At 36.1% G+C, this 25,096-nt stretch overlaps 1 protein-coding gene across 1 annotated transcript in view; it reads left to right on the top strand.

Moving 5' to 3' along the window:
• Window positions 1-25,096, top strand: part of LOC114054298 (cadherin-2) — a 251,301-nt gene that overhangs the window by 155,926 nt on the left and 70,279 nt on the right. The gene's annotated exons all lie outside the window — the stretch shown is intronic.

The raw sequence follows: 25,096 nt of genomic DNA, 5'->3' as shown, positions 1-25,096 counted from the left end.
GTATTTTATTTTACAAAGGGAACAAAAGGAATGCTGGCATTCAAATGATTTTGTGTTACCCAGTAGTAGGGGCAAGACTTTGAAAGGGATCAGTGAATCAGATGTAATATGGGCTCTATTTGAGCCACCAGATCTGTATTTTGCTGACGGCCAGGATTCCAGTTCTGAAAAGCTAGATAGGCATTTCCGGCAACTAAGAAAGAACTTTATCCCTATTTTCATTCACCCATACCTATTATGACTTTGTTCAAACAAGAGGGCTTGTGGGAAATGGAAACAAGGCGACATGTTTTATTGAAAAACTTTGCATGTCTTGCACTGAGAATTTAAAGCATGAGCAGTATTGTACTTTCCCCCTTCTGATACAGGTAACCAAAATTGCCTCATTTATTTGCTTCCCTGCTGATTTATTCAACATGGAAAGCAAACAAAACAGCCTCAAATGGGGAGCTTTACTTACAAAGCACATTTTAGCTCGGTATTTAAAATTTTTTTCAGCTAGAAATGTTGGTCTAAATGAAATTTTACACTTGCAAAGTGAAACTCAAGCAACTGCACAAAAAACTTACAACTAGGGGCCTGAAAGATTTGAATATTGGAAAGCTTTATTTCTCTTTTGCCTTCTTTCTTCAGTCAAGCTTCTTAAGTGGTATAAAATGTCTCAAAAATATTTCATGCTTACATTTCAAAGCAGTGTACTTACCTGCTCTTGTGCTTTGTTTTGGATCCTTGATGACAAATTGTAAGTGTCATCTCTTTATGCATTTTCATGTTTCTCAAGTCATCTTTAAACTGAAGTTTTGTAGGGTCAATCACAGTATATTTTCCAAGTGATTGCATGTATGCTTTCATTTCATTGAGTCTCTGTTCTCATTTATGACTGATCTTTAGCTAATGTTGGCTCCTAAATTTTGTATCTTTTAAGTTTCTCGGGTTTCTTCCCCCGTCCAATAGGTAGTGAACAAATACTCAAATGTAGTAAGAAAACTCTTAGGTAAAGACACTTTTCAGCAATACTTATATAAAAAAATATATATTTTACAATATAATCACTCTGTTATTTTGCAAGTTTGGGTTTTTGTATATTAATTTTTCTTATAAATGGAACATTAGTCCATATTGATTTGAATATAATAGGTAAAAGAACATATCCATTTCTTTTTTAAAAACCTTTCATGAGGATCTTTCATTTAATTGGATGTTTAAATATTAAATTAATCACATGTAGGAGTTTTGACTTGGACACACTTAGTTATTATTCCCCTAAACTGTGCCCTCCTTGCATGAACCCAGTCTTCTATTAAATTAAATGTTATCTTCAAATTAAGTGACTGTATAAACTTGTAGATCAAAAAATGAAAGTTAAACTTAATAAATCTGTCATTTTACAGAGTCTTACTAACATCTATAAAAATGAAATTTGGAATCATCATCCAGATTTTTCGTTTTTGTCAGATATTCATTAATGCTGTGTGTTTATAACTGTAGATTAATACACATGGAAGAGTTCTCAGAAGTAATGGGCATAAGAAAGAAAAGGTTGCTAAAGAATTGTAGAAAATAGGAGGAGGGGAGAATTCTGATCATTGGGAACTAAAAGTGAAGACTGTTTTAGATTTTAATCCAAAGGGGAATGAAATAAGGGTGTTTTCAAATTGTAGGCTTTTTCATTAAATAACTTAGGGAACCAGATTGTGCCTAGAAAAATTACTTCTTTGACTTTTTCAGCCTTCAATTTTCAACAGAAATTGAGTTGAACTTTTATTTTACTTGCCGGAAGATTAATCCATCGGTCTTTCTCGGCTTTCATTCATGCAATTGACCACTGGAGAGAGATTAGTAATAATATATTTGATAGTATATAATTTTATTTTCCACAGTTAGACTAGTGCTTATTGGGCACATGTTGTTTCTTTTTAAAATTTCATTTTTATTTGACTCATGGAAAGCCTTTATTTACATAAAGAGATGGATGAGTAACATTTGAAACTTGTAAATTTCTACTGGGGATTCATTTGATCTTTAAAGTTTTACTTCTTGGCATTTTCAGGTTAAAACAACTTTAGTCTCTGAAGAGAAAAGTTTGCTACTCCATCTAGAGACATTTTAATTTTAAATTGAATAATTTGTTTCCTTTACCTTTTATGATGACAGATTCTGATGATACTGTGTGTTTTTTTAAACAAACCACTTAGATATTTTCACATTTTAATTCTTTCTTTAATCCATTTTAAAGAAAAAAACCTATTGAAAGGGAAAGTGATAATTGAGTAACTTCAGTGCTTTCTTAAGTCTCATTGCAAGTATATCTATCACTGTTACTTTTCATCTATAACTATAGAGAGGTGTTATTTGTGGCATAAGTTTTGTTTGGGACTTATATCTAAAAATTTTGAAAGAAAACAATTTAAGATACACTTTTTAAAGCAAGATTTTTCCTTTGTTCATTATACCTCAGTACATTTCACAGATTCAGAAAAGCAGTTTTCTTGTGTGTTCTCCTAAGTCTTTTCAAAAGATTTACAATACTGGTCTCAAATGTTCACATGGGTATGTGATCCTATTCATTTGTATGTTCCCTCTGGAGCTGTAGAAGGTAACCCATCCATGCCCGAGCATCCTGTGTAACTGTATTCCATGCTCTCCCATACATTTACAAATCACCAGGGCTTAATCCAGTGAGCTAGGGGTCTTTCTTGTTTACTCCTCACATCGAGTCAGTCTGTCCATCTGTTACCCTACATTTTCACCTTGTGATCAGCTTCTTTTTTCACTCATCTATTTCTCTGATGCCATCCTTTTCTCTATTTCTTTTCCCAAGTTTCTTATTTGTTATATTAGTTGCAGCCTACTCACACCCACCATTCATCTTTCCATTGCCCTCTGTGTGGCAGTCACTTTTACTTTAACTGTATATACATGAAATTATTATAGTTTGTGTCTGTCCTCCCTCTATCCTTTGCTCATTTTTTATTATCACTAGCTTCTTAAGCTTCAATTATGTATTATATTTTTTCTCCTTTTTTTTTCTAGCTGTATACTAATTTTGACCTTGCTTCTAACAAGTTGGTATTTTGACTGTTTGTAGACATCTGATCCAGTAATGACTTTCACATCAGTAAAAAGTCATTTCTTTTTTGTTAAACATAATTAATTTTTTTTGGTGGTAGTGCTTGTCAAGTCAAGTATCTCTCAGTTATTTTTTTCTGAGAAAGTATTTGTGTTTTGTTAAACATCTATTTAGTGTGCAGATTTTTACCTTCTATCATTCCTTATTTTGCTTCAATGTATTTCTTACATCTATCTTCACCTATTATCAACTTTGCCTTGAAGTCACCTTCATGTATTAAAATGTTTCTTGATTTATGTTGGAGGGTCCTATTGAGTTCTTTGTAGACTTTATCACTTCATCATCTGCAACAACCAGTGATATATAAACTGGGATCATTCTCATAGTGTTCTATTTTTGTAAAAATTGATCATGAGAACTGTGATATAAGATGACCAAATATCCCATGAAATTATGTTTCTGCCTTTGGAGAATGGGGGGAAGGAACAAGAATTTATTAAGTACTTACTATATGGCGGGGATTGTGCTAAGTGCTTGATCCTTAAAATAACTCTGGCAGATGGGTACTATTATTATCTCCATTTTACAATTGAGGGAAATACTTAATTGACTTACCCCTAGAGTCACACAGCTAATAAGTGTTTGAGGCCTGATTTGATCTCGAGTTTTCATGATTCTAGGCCAAGCACTCTATCCACTATACCACTTAGCTGCCTCCATTTATTTGAAACCTCATTACTTCTTCCATTTTCCTTTATAGAAAGAATATCAAGATTGAGACAGTTCAGTTCCTTTTGTAGTAATATTCATTTGGGTCATTGGGGAAGGATGCCTTATAATAAATACCAACGGTCAAATTCGTATCCTGAGGAGGATGGATAACATCATCAAACGTACCACCACACACAGAGGAATCTTTCTATTATTTCTTCCTAGACCCAGAGACATTAATGCACACTTGCTCAGGGTCACAGAAGTGGTTTGCAATAGTTAGAACTAGAAAGTAGAACTGTTGGATCCTCATCTAGTGCTTTTCCTCCTCTACTGTGCTGCCAGACACAAATGAAACAACAGTATTTTTATCGATATAATTATGCCAGGTCAGTAACTCAAAGTCCTAATTCACTTTATAGATGGAGTAGCAGAAAGTATAGAGTAATTACAATATTAAGACCTTATTGACTTACTGACAACTACTTGCAAAATACATGAGATTAAAAGTGGCCTTCTTTGAGTTTTCTTTGTATCATTCGTCTCCTTGTGAAAAATTCACCTCATTCAATAGCTGGCCAATTCTTTATCACACACAATATGAAAGTGTACATTTAGTGCCTGTTTGTTAGACTACATTTCATATGAGGTGTGACTATAATATAATGAGATTGATTTTCATGTGTGACTTTTGGAGTCAGTCTCATTATAGAAATGTCTTATGTCATATTGTATGTGCTTTGAATAGTTTTTTTTTTCCTAAAGGTACTAAAAGTCCTAATTCCTAATCTGTAAAATATGAAAATGGGAAACATTCAACTTCTTGGTAAACTAATTTTTACATCTGAAATGAATCTTGAGGATTCTAGGCATGGAGGGCAGCCAGTGAAAATACACAGAGGCAGGAGATGGGGGTGCCTTGTACAAGGAACTGCAAAGGAGGACAATGTCACCAAGTCAAAAATTGAGAGTAGGAGGGAGTGAGGTGAAAGGTAGGAAGGTGGAAAGGTAGGAAGAGGCTGCATTGTAAAGAGCTTTGAATGCCAAACAGATGATTTAAATTTGATAATGGAAGATTAGAGAGCCCCTAGAGTTGATTGAATTGATTGTAGAGCTGGAAGTAGCCTTAGAGGTCATTGATTCCAATGCTGTCATTTTACAGCTGAGGAAGCTGAGAACTGGAGAGACTAAGCTACTAATTCAGGGTCACATAGCTGATAAGAAGCTGAGCAAGGATTCATTATTCCTTTCTGCCTTCTGGCTGGGCAATCTGTGATAGCCTTCTATTATAATAAAATACCTATTACTACTATCATTGATCACTGAGAGACTATTCCATGTTTCCTCCTTCTGATTATTATAGGTTTTCTATACACTACCAATTTATTGCCTCTTCTATCTGAACTGTTTCTTTTCAAATGTCATGTCCCTATTACATCCCAGTCATGAGTTATATTCCCCCCACCCCCATCTCAGTGATACGTTTGAAGTCAAATTTACTTCCTTGTGTTAAAGGTTTCATGTTTACCTAGTTCATTACTCATACTTAGCACAAAATGAATGTATCAATAAATACACAATGAAAACCGAGTCATCGCTTTGCTTAACTTGTAGTCTTGAGCTACTGATGTTAGGTATGGCCTTGATGGACTTGTGTCGAGCCACTTTTGATGGCTTTTATTTTCTGCTTTCAGTGATGTTACTGTCTGTTGTTTTATCTTCCTCCTTGGAAGAGTAGGGTTAGGCATGATTTCTTAGTTTCAAGTCCTGAGGTTTTTTAAAAAACAACTCTTTTTAGAAAGGCAGTCCCATTTCACTTTACCATAGATTAGCAGAAGTCCTCTGGGGTTAGAGTGGGGAATGGGGGACTGGACCTTACCTGCCTTTTCCTTTCAGATCATATTTGTCCTACTCATTTCAGAGACTTGGCTAGAGTACCTCTTTTCCTCAGAGAAGGTTGTTTGATCCCCAGGGCCAAACCCTTTAGAACCCAGAGAAGGCTTACTCCTAGCTAAATAGTTAGTACTTCCAGTTACAAGTCTCTCTTTAGAACTGGACTGCATTCCTTGGTCTTGCCTCTCTGTGCCCAACCTCAACTAGCTCAGGATGGACATTCTGTTTGCCTCCCGATTTTTATTGCTGGAGGTTGAGCTCTATCTGGTCATCATCGATTATATGCTTAGCAACTACCAAGCGTTCTGGGCTTTGGATTTCTCCAGTTATAAAACCCAGTCTCCTCTTCATTGTAAGCTTAATTATGGGGAGGATAGAGGTGGCACAGAGACCAAAGCCTGATGAACAAGATCATTATTTCCTTTGCCTGCCTAGCCATGTGCCTATATTTCTTATGTATATGTAGCCACCAAAGCAATTTCAGACTTTGAGCCCACCCTTAGAGACATCTTGAAAAATTTCTTCCATTCTTTCAAAGAATTCTTCATTCTCCCAGAGAAACTGAAGTAGAAAGAGGTGTTATTTCAGTTCTTTTGCCTTCTCCTCCAGCAGGGCCATCAACCTGCACTTTGCACACATATAATGCTTAATTGGTTTTGGGAAAATGCTAACATAGCACAATCACAGCAGGTCACTGGAACATCTCCATTGCCTTCCATATTGGCTGAAAGTAAGATTCTCAGTTCTCTGTCTGTTGTTGCTAACTTTCTTTGCAAAGTGTGGCAGCAAGGTGCTTGGCTGGCTATGTGAGAGGCTCTTAAGTGAGACTTTTCTCTGTAGTTGGCTTTCCTGCCTTTTTTTTCTTAGTATTTCTAGCCTTTTCTCTTGTTATCTGGTGATACTTGCCCAGGGACATTTGCTTTAGAATCAGCATATTCCTTCCAGGTTCTTAATCTGAACAGCAGCTGTACTCTAGTTTTATCTACCAAGAATGACTTTTGAAGAAATCCATTTTCTAGTCACTTATTATTATTGTCCTTTCCCTTGCCTTACTAGTCAAACAATACTTCTTTGAATCTTGCCTATTTGCAGTGCCATCATCTTGTGACACCCATTAAATAAAATTAAAAATCATTATAGGATCATAAGAAATCACAAGATTTTAGTGTTGGAGGTACTAAAGAGATCATCTAGTCCAGGTTTCTTAACCTAGAATCTGTGAATTTTTTTAATATAGTTTGATGAGTACGTTTCATTATATATGGTTTCTTTTGTCCTGCTATGTATTTTATTTTACGCATTTATAGACACTCTCAGAAAGGGTCCATTGCCTTCTCCAGATGGCCAAAGGGATCCATGGCACAAAAAAAGGTTAAGAACCCCTGATCTTATCTATCCCCCTCATTTTGCAGATGTGGAAATTGAAGGCTTTTATTCTCTAAATTATTTTGTTTGTTATACCAATGGATTTGCTAATTATTGATAAACATGGTAGACAGAAACAGACATGATAGACAATATAAATTGTAGTATCAGTATTGCCTATATGGCATAGTAGAAAGAGATCTAGGTCCCGGCTTACTGCTTTTGTCACTTTGTACAAGTTGTCTAAGCTTCCTGGGCTTCCCGTTTTTTATTTGTAAATTGAAGTGCTCAGCAATATGGTCTCTGAGGTTCCTTTTAGCTCTAGTTCTCTGCTGCTGTGATCCTAAAAGTCACTAACTTTAAAACATTCAATCAACAAGTGTTTATTAAATGCCTTATGTGCATTTAACCTCTCTGTTAGGTACTGGAGGTACAAAAGAAGGTAAAAAACAGTCTGTGTTCTCAAGGAGCTCATACTCTAATGGTGAAACAACACAAATATGGGGATATAACAATTAAACTAAGGTAAACTGAGGCACAAACTTCCAAGCATGATCAATTTATTGGTAAAGCACAAATTTACCAGTAAAATAGGGTATCAGCTTCCCTGGCAAATCTAAGACCCAGAATGAGGGGAGCAACTCTCTTTTTATAGTTTTGAGGAGTACAGAACAAAGAACAGGACTTCATAGGTGAGGAGCAAGTTATGATTGGTTAAAAGATCTTGATAATATGAATGACAAAATCAATATGATTGGTTACAAAGTTGAGGCATGGGGGGACAATATGATTGGTTGGAAATTGGGAATGAGAGGCTAGCACCAACCCCCTCCTTTCCTACTGTGACTAAGAAATGTTCATTGTTTGAGTCTACCTGCAAAGTTAGAGATAGTGAACCAGTCTTCTTTGGATAACAAGCCAGACATCCTTGAAGGATAACTTGGTGGTATATAGATACTGGAGAAGACCTGGGGTCCACCCACATCCCTCAAGAATAACACATTTCCTTGAGACAAAAAGAGAACAGTGATTGGCTAGAAAACTGGAGTTCTAAACTTAACTCATTACAGGGCAGCTGTATTTCTGAACTAAACTCAGAGACAAAGAACCATGACTTAGGCAGTTAAAGGACAAAATCAATTAACTGTAAATAGCATCAATGAAAACATGATAGAGAATCCATCTGATTATTTCAAATTTTTCCTCGCTTTGATGGGTGGGGGGGGGGGAACACACAGGTGTTTATTAAGTATCTGCTATGTTCCGGGCATTGTGCTAAGTGCTTTGCAGATATTATCTTACTTGATCATATATACAAGAAACCTTTACAGGACAGGTTGTGAAGAGTGTTTTGTTTGTTTTTTTTTGTGAAGTTTTGAATGACAAATCGAGTAGTTTAAATTTGATCCTAGACACAAAAAGGAACCACTGGAAGTTATTGAGTGTGGGGGGTAAAATGGTCAGACTGGTACTTTTGTAAAATTTCTTTGGGTGCTGTGTGGAGGATGGAATGGGGTAAGGAGAAATTTGAGACACGAAGACCAATTAGGAAATTATTATAATCATCCAGGTGAGAAGTGATGAAGGCCTAATGGAGGGTGGAAACTGTAGAGAAAATAAAAGAGAAAATAAATGGAAAGAAGGTGATGTATGGGAGCAATGCAGCAAGATAGAAATGATGAGGTTGGGAAGAGATTGTGGAGCAGATAGATGAGAGTGAGGAGTCAAGGATGATGGCACTATTGCAACCTTGGTTAATGAGGATAGTTGGTGACCTTCACAATAATAAGGAAGTACAGAAGAGGTGTGGGTGTGGGGAGAAAACAATGAGATCTTTTTTGAACATGTTTGAGATGTCTGTGGGATATCTATCTCGAAATGCATAATAGGCAATTTGTAAATCAAGTCCAAATATATTTCTTGTGGCAAAATTAATCTAACTGAAGGCAATTAAAAAAATTCTGTGAATTCTACTCTTTTGCCTCAGAAACATATATGTATGCTTAAGTTTGGAGAGGAACCATAGTTTAGCAATCATGAAACTTGGGTCATAGTCCAGGCTAATACTGACACTATTGTCTTTGTGATAAATTGTTTTTCTCCATCCTTTTCTCCATCCATAAAATGACTGTGCCTCTAAAATGGTACCCATCTCACAGTTATTTTATGTAAAAAAGCATTTGCAAAACTTTAAAATCTTTTATGGGCAGCTAATTGGCATAGTGGATAGAGTGCCAGGCCTGGATCCAGGAAGAGCCGAGTTCAAATCCATCCTTAGACACTAACTGTAACCCTGAGCAAGTCATTTAACCCTAGCTGCCTCAGTTCTTCATCTGTAAAATGAGCCAGAGAAGGAAATTGCAAGTCATTGTAGTATCTTTGCTAAGAGAACCCCAAATGGGGTCAGAAAGAATTGGATACAACTGAAATGACTGAAAAAATAAGAAAGCTTTATATATGTGCAAGGTTTCCACACTTTATTACTGTAATTGTTAATACAAACATTCTCTTTGTTCTGCTCCTATCTTTTTCTATGAATGACTGGTCTATTCCATGGGGCTGAGGCAGCCTAGTTTGTGGGACAGATGGGTAGTAAGTTGTCCCCAAAGAGCCCTGGAGAGGCAAAAGTATTCCCTAATTCACTATGTTCCTTTCTCCTTGGGCAGCTAGAATGGCTTTTCAACTGGAGGCAGAAATATTCCCAGAGTTTGTCTTTTCCCAACACTCTGGGGCCAGCAGCTGCTACAGCTATGACAGAGGGCATAAGTGTTCCCTGAACTATATACCACAGAACATGTTTTCTCTTGGAAATGATGTCATAAATTATATTTAGGATTTCAGATCACAAACACCTATTTTCACTCAGAATATAGCTTCAACAATTTCAGGGAAAGGGAAGGAGAATGATCAGGAGGAGGACCCCATTAAGCAGTATTAGTAGTTGGGTCACATCAAAGGGGAAGAATAAATGAGCATTAACAGAACCAGGAGTTAATTAGGCTTCTCTGGCCCAATGGGAACCCATCCACCATTTTTAGCAGTCCTTCTGTAGGAAAATATGCTCCAGGTTCCAAACAACTGACTTAGAAATGAACTTGTTTGTGAGTTGGGAACTGACTTTATTTTAATAGTACTTCAGTGCATGGTTTAGGCTTTGTTGCCTGAGTCATTCTGTATAGTACTAGAGATGGCAATCATTCTGATGACTGTAGCTTTTCAACTGTTTGCATACTCTTAACTTCTGTGTATCCTATTCAATATCAGAAACTTTAGAAGGTGTTCCAGGCTTGTTGCTTGCTCATCCATAGAGAACATTCCTTCCCTGGCCAAATTTTTTCTTACTCTTCTGCAGGGATTTAATTTTTGTTGTTTTTGAGAATCCCACAAAATTAAACTGTTATTTTCTTTCATAGATCATGTTTGATATTCTAGTTACATTTCTGTTGTGTAGTTAATGGGAAAATTTTATACACACACCCGTCTATCCTTTTTTTTTTTTTTTTTGAGGAAGTTGGGGTTAAGTGACTTGTCCAAGACTACACAGCTAGTAAGGGTCTGAGGTCACATTTGAATTCAAGTCCTTCTGACTCCAGGGCCACTGCTATGTCCACTGTGCCACCTAGCTTTCATTATTATATTTCTTCCTGATCATTTGGCCTTGACTTAAATGATCTTCCTTTTACAAATAAATAGTACTATTAGCATTTAATATTGAACAGCAACATTTTATGAACTTGACCAATATATGTAGGTGGTTAATGCCAACATTTTAGACAGGCTATGAGTGGTCTTTAAGGAGGCATTGAATTTAGGTACATCTGTCACTATGCTATCATATTGTTTTCCTTTGGGGTCAGTTAACGAAATGTCATTTAGCATGCATGTAAGCGTTGATCATTTATTTGGGGTTATCATTTCTCAATAATCTCTAAGCATTTTTTATAAGTACTGTAGTATATACTATAGTATACTACAGCATGGTCTATAATAGAGTAAAAAAAACACTTCAATTTTCTTTCACTGTTGCTTCCATTTTTTTAAAATGTGTATTCACTCTACATTTACCACTATCCTTAACAGCCTAAATAATTTTTATCAAGGCCTTTTGCCATTATATCACCAAAATTTCCTCGTCAATCACCCCCAGCTGTCTTTTATAGCACAGAATGAAAAAGAAAAAAAGGAGGAAAAATATTGAGGAAAACTCATCCATACATTGAAAAGTTATGACCTTTTGTAAAATGGTTAACAGCCATGAATCTCTAATCTCTTCAAAGGAGTAGGGAGAGGTATTTTCTCATATCTCTTCTTTGGGACCAATCTTGTTCAGTCAGTCAACAAGCATTTATTAAGAGCTTACTATGTGTCAGGTACTTTGGTAAGCCCAGGGGATAGAAGAAAGGCAACAACAATTGGAGATATCAGGGTACTCACATCCTAGTGTGGGAGACAACATGCAACAACTTGCATGTAGCAAGATATGCATTGGGAAATGGAAAGAAGGGTTTCTTGAATGAGCTGGGATTTTAACTGAGACTAAAGGCAATCAAATGTAGGAGGTGGAGGTGAGGGGTAAGAGCATTCAAGGCATGAGAGACAGCCAGTAAGAAGGCGTGGAGTTGGGAGATGGAGTGTTTTCTTTGTAATTTTGTATCATTGGGCAACTAGGCAGTGCTGTGGATAGAGCACTGGTCCTGGACTCGGAAAGACTTATCTCCCTGAGTTCAAATCTAATCTCAGAGACTTATGAGCCATATGATCCTAAGCAGATCATTTAACCCTGTTTGCCTCAGTTTCCTTATTTGTAAAATGAGCCGGAGAAAGAAATGACAAAGCACTCCAGTATCTTTGCCAAGAAAATGCCAAACAGGGTCGTGACTTGACAACAAGAATAACAACTTTGCAACATTCCTTTTTGATTTTTTTTATGGTTATTGTTATTTTCATTTATACTTTTGTAGTCATTGTGCATATTATTTTCTTGGTCCTACCTCTTTTATTGCTTTACTCGGTCCTGTCCTTCGTTTTGCATCAGTGTATATAAGTCTTTCTGTGCTTCTCTGTATTTATCCATTCATCGTTTCTCACGGAAGATGGATATTCCATTCACCTTGAGTACCACAACTTGTTTAGCCATTCCTAAATCAATGGGCAGCTACTTTCTTTCCAATTCCTTGCTGTTATAGAAAAGTGCTGTTGTGAATATTTTGGTGTTTTTGGAGCCTTTCTTTTTGTCAGTGACCTCTTTGGGATATATGTGTAGCAGTAAGATTTCTGGGTCAAAGGGTGTGGCCATTGTAGCCATTTAATTTGCATAATTTCCAAATTGCTTTCCCTACACTGCCCCAAACTGTTTCACCAATTCATTGCTCTATCAACAGTGAGTTACTGTGCTAATGGTTCATATTTTACAAAAGTTCACTTCTTTATTATCACTAGAATGGGTCATATGGAAAGCAGTTTTTGTTTCCCAATCAACAGCAAGTCACTTTAGACCAAAAAAAGGGAGGGGTATGGATCCTGTCATGAAGACTTGAGAAGGCAAAATGAAAAAAGATGAACACTATTGTTGCTCGCTTAGTAGTAATCAAAGAATCTTTTTATTATTTGTCAAGACCAAGTTGAAATGATTTCCTATACACTGTAAAATTACGTGCAAAGCCTTAAGGCTATAGCAGAGGCACTTATCAAATAAAATGGTTCTCTTAGAAACTCTCAAATCTTAGAAAACAATTCTGTTTCTATTAAAAAATGAAATCCCCAGGTGTTGGAGATACTTGGAAGTTTAGTTAGCATGGACCTAAAAATTTGCAACCATGTGTGCTGGAAACAATAAATACCAAGTGTATTCTACTTTTCTACATAAATAAATTTTCTCTCATTCTGGTGACAGCTGACAATCTACACAAGTACTGGCAAGCCACATGATTTGTCTCAAAAGTAATGCCATTTTTTTTTTTCTGTTTTAGACACTGTCAAAAGAAGAGGTCTTTTTTTGAAGTAGATACATTACATACTTCTATTTCATTTTGTTCAGTTGTTTTCAGTAGCGTCTAAATCTTTGTGACCCCATTTTGGGTTTTCTTGGCAAAGATACTAGAGTGGTTTGCCATTTCCTTCTCCAGCTCATTTTACAGGTGAAGAGCTGAGGCAAACAGAATTAAGTGACTTGCCCAGGGTCACATAGCTAATAAGTATCAGAGGCCAGATTTGAACTCAGGAAGACTCCTCTTCCTGACTCAAGGCCTGACATTCTATCCACTATACCACCTAGCTGCCCCATCTGTTTCATTAAAACCACCCAATTAGGGTCTGTTTGTTTTTTGGAACCTGAATTACCCAGAAATATATTTTTATTAAAAAGAGAGTTGTTATCATTTTATCTGTTTGAAGTTCTGATCAAATTAGAAGGTATAAAATACGTTATGCTAAAAAATGGAGAGGACTTTATTAATTGCATCATATAATTCAGAGTTTAAATAGTTAGACTAGAACTTAATTATAGTTAAATATTTAAACTGCATTACATTTTAAATACAGTTAAGGTACATTTAATAAAAGAGGCAGATTATATAACTGGTGGTTTAGAATCATCACTTCAGATGCTTTGACATCTGGACAGTCATAATTACTGAAGTTAATTTACTGTGTTTTCAGAGGCCAGGAGCATGTAGTGGAAAGGACACTGTTCTTGAAGTCAGAAGACTGGGTTTAAGCCGTAGCCCCTCTGGAATGTGTTAGCTGTATGATCTTGGACAGGTCACTTTAACATCTCTGAAGGTCAATTACACCAACTGTTAAAGACCAGCCCTTTGCTACCATAGAGGGCCTATTTTGAGGCTCAAACATATATAAATTAAAAATAATTCATGTGAAAGCATTTTTAAGCTATAAAGCACTATAAAAACATAATATGGTATTATTTTTATTCTTATATTTGGAACTTTGTGTTTGATCTTACTCCTGGCTTTTGGAGCAACACAGAATATACATGCTGCTTCTTCTACATAGCACATCTTAGCATATTTAAAGATAGTGGTCATATCTGTCCCCCCATGCTTTTCTTTAAATTAAATATTCCCAATTCTTTCAACTATTCCTCCTTGTGTGATTTCTGAATCTCATCATCATGGTCATGCTTCTTTGGACATAACTGCAGTTTGTTGACCTTCAAGCTATATCATCCATCTCTGTGTCATCTGCATATTTTGATAATATCCCTTGATTAGACAAGGCCAAATTTAGAGTCATGTGGCCCCTGACTTATACCCCTTTTTAGGTAGCCATAGTTCCATTGATAACTTTTAAATATGGTGGTTATCTAACCAGCTGTAAACTAAATAGCTACACTCTGACTAGACCTGGGGCCAACACAGCTTATATGTGTCAGAAGTTGTATTTGAACCTAGGTTCCCCAACACTGTTTCCCTGCTCCCAAAGGTTCAACACTTTAACATCATTATTCCCCTATGTGACTACCAATCATTAAACACTATGACCTTATAAAAATTAAAACTACAACCCAAATGACAATGGTAAGATGCATGGTAAGTATAAGGAGTCTGAAATATGTTAATAGAGACAACTAGTACTTGAAAATGGCATAAAGGGTATTAAGGAGGAAGGAGGCAGTGAATAAAATGGTAACAATAACAAATGGACAAACAAGTGGTGCATAGTTATTTCATAGGGGCTCACAGAACCAGAAGACCTCTATCACATTGGTAAATACTCCAAGGAAGATTTATGGAGAAACATGAACAATAATCCCTCACTCTAGAAAGGTGAAAAAATTGTGTTCAGCACCAATGAATTCACAGGTCCACAAAAGTACTTTAACTCCTCTGCCATGATATGCGCAAATTGATCATGTGGGAGCCAATCTGCTCATCTAATATGTTAGAGCAAAGTTATCCCACAAACGAGCTAAATAAAAATTTTGAAAAAATCATTGAATTAGGAAAAAATCAAGTAATGTTGATCATACACATAATGATCCTTTCTGAGAAAAGCTGACTGCTGCCAGACCCAAGATGTTCCCAGATACTCGTTTGCATAGAAGACATCACAGAAACCCATAATTGCACAATATTTGTCAATTAATTTCATTCAATCCAGCATAGTTAATGAGAACTGAGAAGTACAAGTTTCAAATTTAGTCCTTTCTGTAAAAGGAAACATCATCTAATAAGGAAGACAAGGCTTATTATATTTTCTTAAACCAATAAAAGTATTTGTGAAACATCTGTCAATGACTGTACATTAGCAGATGTTTGCCAAGCATAACATTCAGAGAGTAAGGAGAACTGTTTTTAAAAAGAGTCTATCGGTGACAGTATCTGGAAGTCACTGCATTTCTGAACATAACAAGAACCCAGTGAACACAAAATTGTATCTAACGATAAGCATTGTCACTCAGAATGAGTAGTACTACACAATGTCCTTGAAGTGCTTGTGCAAAATGAAATATGCCAGTAGAAACAGTATTTTGTCACTTTTCCTTGCACAAAACTGTGCTGATAGACTCCACTCCAGATTTATGTTTTGTATAATCTCAATGGTCCCTCATTGCGGTAGGGCAAAATATTCTATTCATTCCTAATCGATTCAGACTGTCCACTTCTCACCTCTCAGCTAAAGACCTTTATTCCTCCTCCCACCCCCGCCAAAAAAACAGATTGAGGCCATTAGCTGAGAATGTCTCCTTCCATGTTGTTCCTCATCGCATTTTTTCAGACATCTTCTGCTGTATGCTTTTTCACTCATCTCATGTAAAGAGGCAGCCCTGTTCTTTGCCTTGGCCAACCCGTCTACATGTATCCTTGATCCCTTCCCATTCCATCTTCTCCAGCAGATTGTCCCTTTAAGAACTTTAACTCTCTTACCATCATCATTATATTTTTATCTCTTGGCTCCTTTCTTGTTGCATACAAGCATCCTGAAAAATCCTCACTTCATCCCACCATCCTTGCTATCTATTGCCCTATTTCACCTTCTCAGCTAAATTTGAGAAATCCATCTGTGCTAGGTGCCTATACATTCTCTCCTTACTCTCTTCTTGTTGTTTGGTCTCTCGTTTCAGTTGTGTCTGAAACTGTTCGTGACCCCATTTGGGATTTTCTTGGCAGAGATACTGGAGTGGTTTGCCATTTCCTTCTCCAGCTCATTTTTACAAATAAGGAAGCTGAGGCTAACGGGGTTAAATGATTTGCCCAGGGTCACACAGCTAGTAAGAATCTGAGGCCAGATTGGAACTCAGGTTCCTGACTCCAGGGCTGGGCCTCTATTCACTGCACCAGCTAGATGCCCGTTGGAACTATTATTATAACCTTTTAATTGGTCTTCCTCCTCAAGCCTTTCCTTGGTCTATCCTCCATGAAGCTGCCACAGTGATCTATATAAAGCACAGGACTGACCACGTAACATACATTTCTCCCCTGCAGGGCCCCAGTCAATATCTAGTGGGACCCTTGTCATCTCTAGGACCAAATACAAACTCCTCTATTTGACTTTTGAATCTCTGATTGAAAGAGCTTTTTAGCCTTTTCTGCCTTTTAAATCTTCTTATGCTTTGCTGCCCTTCATGCACTCTATAATCCAACTACACTTGCTTTTTCTCAAAAAGAACTCTCAATTTCTCATCTTTTTGCTTTTGCAATGGCTGTGTCCCCCATGCCTAATATTACCTCACCTCCTATCCTCACCAACTTAGTATTCTTGGCTTCCTTCAAGCCTCAGCGTGAAGCTCCCTTCTGTAGTAGGCCAGTTTCTAATGCCTTCCCCTTCTGAGAATTCCTCTCATCTACTTTGTGGATATCTTATGTACTAATTTATATGTTGTCTACCCTGTAAGAACATGAGCTTCTTGAGGGCAGGGACAGTTTTGGGCTTTCTTTGCATCCTGAGCACTTAAGAACAGGGCCTGGGCACATAGTTTGATGCATTCAATATCAGTAGGTAAACTATTTTGTATTCCTGCAGTAGCTTACTTTTAGTTGCCATATGACTTTATCTGAGAAACTGGATGAGTTAGACTGGAAATGGAAAAAAAAAAACTCAGTTTAGTTTATGGGGAGAATTTCTGATTCCATTCAAACAGTTTGTTTAAACTGCATGGTGTTTGGCCTAGAAAAGTAGGATGTGGTTAACTTCACAAGTGTTTCTTGTGGTCCGGGTAGTTATCCATCTTATTTTTGGTTTCGTTTTATAAATACTCATTTTTAATAGTTTTAATTATTCTGTTAATAGAAGTATTAATTAATAGTTAGAATATTTTAATTGTTTTGTTGTCTTAATGAATATTTAAACAGATTTTGTATAATTGATTTGGTTACTCAGTTTCTCTATTAAGAGAAGAAAGATGTTAGATTGTAACTCTTTCACTCTTTCTTTAAGAATCTCTAAGAACTCACTTACTTGGTCAAGGAAGTCTCTAACAGTTGCCTGAGGCTATCTGCTGGCCTTTCCTTATCACCTATGCCCAATCTCCCAATTCTATGTTACCCTAATTAAGCCTAGCCCTCCAGTGTCCCAGTCACTCCCATCCAGATCCTTCCTGGACCCTCCAGTCACCCCAGTTTACTGGCCACTTCCATCAAGACACCCCTTCTCGCAGCCCCTCCTCCAGCCACCTCAAACTACTTGGCTACTCCTAGATTCCTCCCATAGTCTTTCTGTATATAAGATCCATCCTGGCCGCCATTTAGGGGCTAAGACTTCCTCATGCATGCTCATCCTTAGGAGTGTCATAAATGTTCAGACTCCTTAAGAACCTGGTCAATATGGCTGATCCTTAATAAACCTTGTCTTTGGCTGAATAATAAAAAAAAAATCTTTAAAGCACTCTAATTCGTTGTAGCATGGCGTCTGATGTATGCTTTCTAAACATTTGTCATTAATGTATAGAATGCCTGGGCAAATCTTTCAGGAGCCAGGTGATTGATATCATATACTTTTCCTGCTGATTTTAGGTTTTGTTTATTTTTGCTTCAATGTAGACAGCAGTTTCTTTATTTGTCTGTGCCTTATAGGCCTGATGCAGAATTCCCTATAATGTTCATTTACTCACAAAGGGCATAGTGGATAAAGACTGTAAATTTCAATCCATTGGTACAGATAACTTTCATGTGAAGAAATTCTCTTCACCAATGTAGGTTGGCACATCCTCTACAATTTAGAGTCTGAGAACTGCCCAGAGCAGTAGTGTCAAACTCAAATAGAAAAAATGCCACTAATCCATACATATTAGATCCCTGTAGGTCACGTATTGATTTAGTTTTAAAATGTAATGTTATCTGTGTTTTATTGTATTTTTACTTATTTTTTAAAAAATATTTCCCAATTATATTTTAATCTGGTTCAGCCTACTGGAGAATGTTGAGAATCTCAGTGTGTTTGACACTTCTGGCCTAGAGCATCGAGAGATTGACTTACCTAGGATCATGTAGTCAGTATGTATCAGAAGTGAGGATTGAACCTGGATCTTTCTAACTCTCTGGACCCTATTAAAAGGGAAAATTTCCTCTATTAAAAGAAAAAATTGAGAACCGTTAACTTTTAAGAATTTAGTTCTTATACTTTATTATGATTGTTTTCAAAAAGAGTTAAGAACACTACTTTTTATCTAAAATAAATCCAACTTTTTTTTTTCTCATTAAAATGGTAAACACTGAAACTCTAGTGAGTGGTCATACTAAGGACCTTGCCATGGTTCTTGTGTTATCTTATTTTCCTAGTCAGCAAAGCAATTTTCATTAACTGAATGCACTTTAATTTGAACTGATGAGATTTCCTTTGTAATGGTGGTAAGCTTATTTCATTTAGTTTTATGATTGAAGAGATGTAAACATGAAAGGTCTATAAAAATAGCTCCATAATAACTGTACTTTTATACAATTTCAGGCTTAATGTTGTAGAAAGTTGGGGGGTAATTTTTAGATAATATGATCAAATTTAGTAAAGTTTTCCATAAATGCCAAATGCCTTTTCCCCCTTCTCTTCTGACATGTCACACAGTAAATTAAACACCCATAGAGATGTTAACTCTTTCAAGTCATGCTGGGACTGGTCAGGATGGGACTGCTGAAATTGAATTAGGCATGGGGCTCCATTTTTCTTTTTGTGGTGATGTCTGTGAGGATAAGAGGGAACTTCTTCCAAATGATCCTTTCACTATTGCATAAGACTCTTGGCTAATACTTTAAGAGAAACTTTGAAAATCAGGATTCCCTCCATTGACATCAAAGTAGACTGAAAAATGAAGCAAGCACAGCTGAAGTGAATTTCAAAGACTAATAGCCATGCAGCTGGGGAAAAGCAGCTATGCAACAACCTGTGCTCTGTCAAAGAAATTTAATTATGGAAAGCGATTCTTCAGTGTAATTTGTTAATGGGCATTCTTTGTGCAAAGAGAATAGTTCTTCTTGGGCACTGACAATTTTATATATTTTTAGCTCAGTTCTGTTAAAAGGGGGGTATTTTTTTGAATTTCATAACATACAGATGCCTGGAGGAAGAATATCAATGAAGTGGATAGCAGCTTTAAAATTTGGAGTTATTAGAATGCATATCAGGGAGAGTGGCAATAACCCTTCTGTTTCTCCAACAATTTAATATAAGAAAGTTGATGCATCACATCACTGTGTTGTTGAATATGTGAACTTCTTATTGTTTTGGTGGCATAATCATTCTTTTATGTCATCTCTGCTGCTATGTTGATTGGGGGAGTGGGAGGGAATCTTACCTTCAGAAAGAAAAGACATAGTTAATATTTTTTCCCTGTAATATTTCAGTTGGGATTGTATCTCTTGTTCAGATGATATTCACATATTCTTCCCCAGAGAGAGAAAAAGTAATTGTGTCTATAATGTATTACACACACACTATTTTAAAAGTTGATCACTATAGTTGTTTCTGTGGAAGGTACAAAGACTTTGAAGAATTATTTTGTTATTGCTTTTTGAGTATTTTAATCTGTGAGTTTGGCACGATTTTATTTATTTTTGTGTGAATTTTTTTTACATATTTATGGTTGGAATTATACATTATTCTCAACACTTCTTTTTCCTCACATTCCCAATTAGTTACTATCACCATTTTTATCTCCTTTTATCTGCTTCTATAAGACCTCTGGCATCTAACCCCTCCTCTCTCTTTCTGCATTCTTTCAAGGAGTCAAAGAAGCCTTCATGGAGAAATTGGTATTTGAGCTGAGCATAGAAACTTTAAGTGTTCTCATTAACATCTGCCTGGGCTGTTCTAGGTTCCATCCCTGCTAGCGCTGCTGGAGTAATCTTCCTTATTTACAAATCTGATCATGCCACTCCTATGCCCCAAATCCTTCAGCTGCTTATCTAATTAACAAAATGAACAAAATAACCTGACATTCAAAGGCTTCAACAATCTGGTGCCACCCTACATTTTTTAGCCTTATCCCTTGCTATTTTTTGCTGCTTATCCTGTATTTCAGCATGACTGGATACTTAGCTATCCATCATACAAACTGTTTCCTCCTAAGTGTCCATACCTCCTAGACTTAACATCAGGAAGACCTGAGTTCAAACCCTACCTATGGTGTGCTTACTGGCCATATAATGTCTCTTGTTTTTGGTTTCTTGATTTGTAAAATACAGTTGTTGTAGGCATCATGTGAGAAAAAAATATAAAAAATTTCAGAGCTTGAAAATCCATACAAATATTAGTGCTAGGAATTCCTTTTGTCAAAAACTTAATCATCCTTTAAATGAATTTCACATCTTTTCCCCCAGCTCTCATCTACACAAAGCACTTTGTCCTCCTCTGTAAAGATCTTGAATTACCTAACATTTTAGTGATTTTTGAGTGTGATATCCTCCTACTGGACTGTGAACTCCTTGAGAGCAGATACCATGTCTTGTTTGAACTTTGTATATTCCCACCACCAGGTCTAGCCCCAGTGCTCTGCACATAACAAATGCTTAATAGATGTTTTTTACTGTTTTGTTGAAAATGAGAGTGTTAAGAGGATAGTAGGTAACACAGTTGAGGCCTGATATTATTTTGATCACTTTTAATTGATTAGAAATTATAATACCATAAGGTGTTGTGTTCAGTCGTTTTTCAATTGTGTTCGATTCTTTTTGACTCCATTTGGGGTTAAAAGAGACTGCAGGGGTTTGCCATTTTCTTCTTCAGCTCATTTTATAGATGAGAAAATAGAGACAGATAGGGTTAAGTGATTTGCCCAGGGTCACACATCTAGTAAGTGGGGCCAGATGAGTCTTCTGACTTCAGGTGTATTTGCTGGGCCACCTATTTGCCCTAATACTGTACAGTAGTATTACTCAAACTGAATTTTCTAGGATATTTGGTTCATGGTCCTTTTGGAGACGAAAGGGTAGTCTTGATCATTTTAGGTTCTTCCCATTCAAATTCATTTGCCTTGCACTTGACCCCTATGTTCTGGGGCAACTAAAGAAACCATTATTCTGGCCTGTTTTTAGTATTGTGAAAATTCTGCCCAAGTTGTCAGTTAACTTGTTGAATGGGTGATTTGAAGCATGAGAAAATACAGGCATCCTCAAAGTAGTGATGAGACAGAAAATTTAAATATCCTTTTAACAGTGAAAAAAGTGTTAAGACGACACCAAGGGTGAGGATTTACTTATTTAATTTCTGTCTGGAGTTGGATAATTTAGGCTAGATCTTTGTAATATGGTAGTGATCATATAGTCTAATCTCTTCTATTTTCCATATGAGAAAGCTGACACCTAGAGGTTAAGTAATTTTCCAGAAGTCACACAGGTTGTAAGAAACAGAATAAGAATTTGAACCCAGGTCCTCTGATTTCAAATTCAAGGTTCTCTCTTCCATATTGCTTCCCAACCCTCACTCTACCTAAACATTTTTAACTAAACTATAACTTTCTGTTAAAATCCATTGGGGAAAATATTGTAAAACACTCAATTTAGTGAGACAAATATTCTCAGTGAAAGGGGAAAGGAAAATAATTTCCTTTAAAATTACTGAAAATTTGATTTACTAGCATGTGTTCTCATAAATATAGTAATTATTTTGGTCATTGCAATGAAAAATCAACTATGCTGTATAAAATAAATAATCTCTGTAGGTCTTGATTCATTATCATCATGTTGAGAAATATTTTACAAAGTTCCTGAAAACATTTCTGAATAGGCTGTTTAAAAAAACTCAAACATAAAATATAAATCATACTTTGTATATGTACAGTTCTAAGGAATAACATTTATACATTTCATCAAATAGTGTTTTTAATTGCTAATATATTTCATAGAGGCAGCATGACATAATTAATAGCGAGCCAGCTTTGGAGTCAGGAAGTTGGGTTCACTTCTTGCATTTTACTAATTCTATGTATCAAACTCTAGGCAAGTCACTTAACCCCTCAGTGGTCAAGGGACTGTCTGAGACAAAGTGACAGATGAGTTAATTATCTGTATCTCTTCACTACCACCTATAAAATATCAACCCTCTCCATAACCCTCCCATATCATATAAAGGTTCTATGTACACTTGTTAATTTTGCTAAATGACTTTGTAGATAAAATTGAGGTTTTTGTTTCTAGATATGTTATAAATCATATCTATTATTATTTTTATGTTAGTCTTCTTAATGAAGTTTAATGCAGTTGCATAAGCTAGCTATTCAGGGAATGGAGACTAACTGAAAATGTAGTTTGAGTAGATTACTTAATTAAAGTTTTCTCTACATAAGCCATTTAACAGATTTTAATTCAGATTTTATTATTCTAATATTTTAGGTACTGAATTCTCTGTTTTCCTGAAGGATTATATAACTTTTTTTTCCATTTCTCTTTTTTTTCTGCCCTCCCTTCTTTCTAACTTTTTTTTCTCTTTTTTGCCTCCCCTTCTTTCAAGATGCAACTCAAACTTCTTTGTATATGATCCTGCCCTTTGTCCCATATCTCCCTCTTATTCTTTTTATTCTTTTATGTGTATACTTGTTTTTTTCAAAAGAATATTAGTTCCTTGAGAGGAGGGATTTGGATTTTGGTATCTCCAGTACTCAAAACAGCATCTAGGATATAATAGGCACATACTGACCCTTCACATTTGGAAAAATTATGAGTCACCAGGCTTAGTCACAGTGACAAGGTGAAAGGTGACAAAGTTTGGAAAAACTTCCTTAGAAATCCCTATCATTGCTGAAAAAATATGTAGCCATTGTCCTTTAAAAATAGTAGATATTAATTTATTCAACAGTGTCTAATAAAGATGATGTAGAAAATTCAAATTTCCTGCATGGTGGAGTTATTTGCAAATGTTTGAGGGGAAAAATTATGGTTTTAGCTTGAATATGAGAACTTCCAGTACATGGAACTATAATGCAGGTATATGAAAGACTTAAAGAGCTAGTTAGGAAAAATTTCATAAATTATATATGTGATTGTATATGCATATGTGTGTATATATGTGTGTATATATGTATGTATGCACAAGCATAAGAATAGTGAGTTTGCTTTTTGTAGGAGAGAGGAATGAAATGAAAAAATAATAACTAACGTTCATGTAGTACCTACTATAACACATAGCACCTACTAAGTGCCAGGCACTGTGCTGAAGTGCTCTTTACACTTATTATCTTGTTTGATCCTCACAGTAACCCTGGGAAGTAGGTGCTATTATTATCATCACCATTTGGCATATGAGGAAACTGAGGCAAACAGAAACTAAATGACTGGGTCACACAGCTAGTAAGTGTATCTGAGACAGGATTTGAACTCATATGGACCTGATTCCAGGCTTGGTATTCTATCCACTGTGCTACCTAGCTGCCTTAAGAAAGGAAAAGATTTGTTAGAAGTTAGCTTGCTAGATGCGTTTCTGAATCACATGTTTGACTCGGCTGTTTGTGTGATCACTGGAAGAGAATTATTAGAAATTATATAAAAATCTAGACTGATAATTCAGCATTAATTTATCTTTAAAGTTAAACTGAATTAGGACTAGCTCAAGTGAAACACCCACATAATAACATTAAAGAATATTTAAATCATTCCCCATTGATTATAGGTTAGAATTAGTGGCCATGGAAAACCTAATTTACTTTCAGATGACTTGGCATGCATGACACAGTTTTCTCCAAGTCTTTTCCCAGTGTCTGACTCACTGAGGTGGAATATTTAGCATTCAGACAAGTTGTGGGAGGGGCTCACCCAGCATCGACCCCTGTGTAGGGAGTGAAAAAGGGTAATTTTTTTCTTCCTTATTTGCAAATGAGTTTGTTTCAAAGAATTGCCTCCTTCTCCTCCTCCTTCACTCTGACGTTTGTATCTAAACCAGACAGTGCAGACTCAATAGAGCTGTGTTTTGCTCATTAGAACTGGGATCTTCATCTCTTCTGCCAGTCCTTCATGCCTCATGCCACAACTCAATATATTTTCAATTTACCAAATTAAGCTTCATTGTTTTATAGCACATTCAGTTAAGGTGTGATTAGTTACTAGAAAACCATCCCTATAGATTTTTGTTTTAGGGAACAATGAGTTATATATGCAAATATTAAATTTAAAGGTTTGCATTATTTCATGCACTGTGTAATGTAGAATTGTGTCTTACGGTGAAGGGTGACACTCTGGGATTGTAGCAGTGTCCAGATTGGGGTCTGTGTAGTATGTGTGTGTGAAAAATTATGATGTAGACCCTTTCTCTACCCTGTAGATGCATTTATGAAGTTTTCCGTGTCTTGACTTCTGATATCTTTCAGATTAAAACGTTATTTGCCATATTTATATCGATAATTCAAATTATGAGTTCATGTAGACCGTAGCAAATTGAGTACATTGTTAGTAGCCTCTACACTTTTCTGAGGGAAAGAAAGGAAGTCATCAATCATCTCTTATATCTGTAACCCTTGATGATAACACGTAGATATTAAATTAATTACCTGATACCTTGCTTCTCAAAGTTTGACCAACTGATGTATTGTGGAAATTGGATGAGCCTTGAAGTTCGTTAGCCTAAATGTATTTGGGTTTTGGTCTGTCCATTCTAAGCACCGGGGGAATGAAAAATAAGGGA

Source organism: Vombatus ursinus, unplaced genomic scaffold, assembly GCF_900497805.2.
Source record: "Vombatus ursinus unplaced genomic scaffold, bare-nosed wombat genome assembly UNPS02014812.1, whole genome shotgun sequence".
Lineage (NCBI taxonomy): Eukaryota > Metazoa > Chordata > Mammalia > Diprotodontia > Vombatidae > Vombatus > Vombatus ursinus.
This window is presented reverse-complemented; position numbering and strand designations above follow the sequence as displayed.